Genomic DNA, 4,287 nt, shown 5'->3' with positions numbered 1-4,287 from the left:
ATTAAACCTAGATCTAAGAAGAGAGATTAACCTAACCCTAATCCTAATTCTAGAGAGAAGTGAGAGCTTCTCTCTCTAAAACTAACTAATCATAATCCTAATGATGCTAAAAAATGATTCCAAGATGTCTTCCCCTTCAATCCTTGATCCTTTTATTCCTTTCTATCAGCAATTGGCGCCAAAATGGGTTCAGAAACCCTTCCAAATCGCCAGGCACATGTTGCTTTAATGAAGTCATGTGCGGACTACGACGTGTGCACACACGGCACGCGTGCGCGCCCCTGGCCGATTCTGCAATGTGCGCGCGAGTGCCTTGTGCGCGTGCGCGTGCTTGGCTGATTTCACTTCTTTGACTTTTCATGCTTCTCTCCACTTGTATGCTTCCTTCCTTGCTCCCTTTGATCCATGCCTAGCCTATTTCAATCCTGGAATTACTAGCAAATACATCAAGGCATCTTATGGAATCAAGGAGGAATTAGAATTCATCAAAATAAGGCTTAAAAAGCATGTTTTTACACTTAAGCACAAATACGGGAGAGATTACGAAACCATGCTAATTCATAGGTTAAATGCGAGAAAAGGTCATCAAAATACTCTAAATTCAATACAAGATAAACCCTAAAAATGGGGTTTATCAGTAGGGCATCACCGTTGTCAATGGCTACATCCCATCCTCTCAGTGAAAAAGGTCCAAATGCTCTGTCACAGCACGACTAATCATTTGTCGGTTCTCAATCAGGTTGGAATAGAATCCAGTGATTCTTTTGCGTCTGTCACTAACGCCTAGCCTTCAGGAGTTTGAAGCTCGTCACAGTCATTCAATCCCAGAATCTTACTCGGAATACCACAGACAAGGTTAGACTTTTCGGATTCCCATGAATGCCGCCATCAATTCTAGCTTATACCACGAAGATTTTGATCAAGGAATCCAAGAGATATGTGCCCGGTCTAAGGTAGAACGGAAGTGGTTGTCAGTCACACACGTTCATAGGTGAGAATGATGATGAGTATCACGGATCATCACATTCATCATGTTGAAGTGCAACGAATATCTTAGAACAGGAATAAATCGAATTGGATAGAAGATAGTAGTAATTGCATTAAAACTTGAGGTACAGCAGAGCTCCACACCCTTAATCTATAGTGTGTAGAAACTCCACCGTTGAAAATACATAAGTGAAAGGTCCAGGCATGGTCGAATGGCTAGCCCCCAAAACGTGATCACAGGATCAAAAATACAATCCAGGATATATAATAAACTAGTAAAAAGTTCTATTTATACTAAACTAGCTACTAGGGTTTACAGAGGTAAGTAATTGATGCATAAATTCACTTCTGGGGCCCACTTGGTGTGTGCTTGGGCTGAGCTTGATCTATCCACGAGCTGAGGCTTCTCTTGGAGTTGAACACCAAGTTGTAACATGTTTTGGGTGTTCAACTCTGGTTCGTGACGTGTTTCTGGCGTTTGACTCCAGAATGCAGCATGGAACTGGCGTTGAGCGCCAGTTTACGTCATCAAATCTCGAATAAAGTATGAACTATTATATATTGCTGGAAAGCTCTGGATGTCTACTTTCCAACGCCGTTGAGAGCGCGCTATTTGGAGTTCTGTAGCTCCAGAAAATCCATTTTAAGTGTAGGGAGGTCAGATTCCAACAACATCAGCAGTCCTTTGTCAGCCTCCTATCAGAGTTTTGCTTAGGTCCCTCAATTTCAGCCAGAAAATACCTGAAATTACATAAAAATACACAAACTCATAGTAAAGTCCAGAAATGTGAATTTAGCATAAAAATAATGAAAACATCCCTAAAAGTAACTAGATCATACTAAAAACTACCTAAAAACAATGCCGAAAAGCGTATAAATTATCCGCTCATCAACGTGCTAAAAGTTAGAGTGTTACAAAACACATAATTATTGTGCTTATTTTAGACATACTCTTAGTTTTATAAGAAACATAAGGATAATTTTAACAAAATATAGTTAGAATGAATATAAACAAGAGTAATAAAAAGAATGATAGATAGAGTAACTATATATACTATTTATGATTAAAATATAAAAAATTTAAAAAAATTAAAATAAAAAATAAAGAAGAATAGAAATTCACATATAGACCATTGTACTATGCCAAGTTGGCAAAAAACATAAATGACAAAAAGTTTGCGATCATGGACAAAGTTGCTAGAAGATTATAAAAGCATTAATATAATAACTCATATATTTGATAAGAATAAAAAGATTGTAGAATTTGATATGTTTGATAAGTCAAAGCATATTTAATTTACAACTCAAGGTTTTAATCAATTTGAACTATATTACTATAGGTGGGAAGTACTACTTATGCATACTAGAAGCAAAAAAAATCAAGTGAAAAAAGCAACTTAAATTAAACTTAAATATAAGTTGCAAATTTTTATTAACATAGAAGAATATGAAATTTTTAAGAATTGGAAAGTAAGTAGCAAATAAGTTGTCCACCATCAATTTTATTATGATCTTAAGCATTAAGAATATTAGTCATTAGATACTTATATTTGCCTATAAATAAAGATTTGCGTATAATATCATTTTTAAGTGAAGTTTATAAGTAATATGGAGTTATATTAAAAGTGTTTATCTTCCTTTTTGTTAGTAGAATTAATAGAGTAAAAATATGTACTATTATTGTATAGTGTTACTGTTCTGATTATATTATCATGTTATTATTGAGAGAAAATTATATTAAGGTTAAGTTATATTGTTTTTTTGAAGTATTTATGAGTGATCAATCCTAGACAAATTATTTGTGAGGTGTACACTTACATTTGGTATTAGAATTGATTTAATCCAGTACCAATTATTTAAGAATTTGTGAGTTGTGGAGACTTCTTACTCAATTTTCAAGTCTATTTAATTAGCGTTAATTTGTCAAGAATAGGAGAATTAGTTAGAATAGCTTTCTCACCTTGAAGTGTTTGTAAAAACAAGAATATTCTTGTTAGAGAGATAATAAGAATTAAGAGTGTTTTTATGTTGGCCTATTATAGTTATAGTAAAGTTTTTAAATCAACGAAAAACCAATATTATTAGAAGATTATAAGATCATTTCCAAAGAATAACTAAAAGTAGGAAATTGTTTTAATATCCAAAAGATTTTATTCATTGAGATGAAAAAATTAACATATGAAAAAAGTTTTGATTAGTGTCGTCACCTTAAAAATTTAAGACAAAGAAGGAAGAAGGTTTAAGTTTAATTTAAGGAGAGTGCTAACTATTAAAATATACTTATTAATAACCTATAATCATGTTTAAAAGAATATGCTTAGAATGCTTGATTTTGCAAGCTTAATTAATTTAAGGAAGATAATATTATATATTAAACAAGATTACCATCTTCAATTAAGTTGCTATAAGATTATAGAAGTTTTAATATGATAACTTATATCTGAATATTCCAAAGAAGTGCAAATTAAATTCAATAATATTGATAAGAATAAGAATATAATTGATATATTTGATAAATCAAAGCATGTATACAATTAATAGTTCAAAATTTTAATAAATTTAAACTCTATTGCTACAAGTGGGAGGCACCACCTTATGCATATTAGAAGCAAAAAGAATCAAGCTAAGTAGAAAAGGTAACTTGAATAGTTGAATCTTTTTATATTAGTAAACTTGGAAGAGTTAGTGCTTACATGGCATTTTCTCAAAATTTTAATTTTTTTCAAAAATAAAATACTTTTAAATTTTGATTCTTTGTTGGTCAAAAAGGGTATGTATGTATAATTATTGCCACTTCCAAATTCCAATTTACCTTTTTCTTTTTTTGTTTTTTTGTTTTTGGTAAAACTGCAAGTTAAAAATAAAAAGCAAGAAGGAATGAGATGCTTCTGTTCCACTGTTTGATTTGAGAGCTACAACTCTATCTATTGCTTTGAAACTAATTCTTCACCTAATATGTAAGGGATTCAGTAAGTTATAGAATTCAATGTATATTTTTAGTCAATGAGAACCTATATTCAATGTGTTTGTTTTTGGGCCACTTTTCAAAATTTTTTGTAGGTATCCAACACTTGTTATAAGCCCAATAGAAGGTTCATGATAACATTTAGCTTAAATTGATTATGTATATACAAAACATGTTACTTAGGGCAAGCAATTGGCATGGTTGTTGGATATGGAGACCAATGACAACAGAGTGACAGCCATCATCTTCTTACTTTCATTGCGATAATCAATTTAAAGTAAGATTATATTTTTTTTACTATTTAATTATTTGTATCCATGTTTTTGTAATGAACC

This window comes from Arachis duranensis, chromosome 5 (genome assembly GCF_000817695.3).
Source record: "Arachis duranensis cultivar V14167 chromosome 5, aradu.V14167.gnm2.J7QH, whole genome shotgun sequence".
Lineage (NCBI taxonomy): Eukaryota > Viridiplantae > Streptophyta > Magnoliopsida > Fabales > Fabaceae > Arachis > Arachis duranensis.
Note: the sequence above shows the minus strand (reverse complement) of the source record.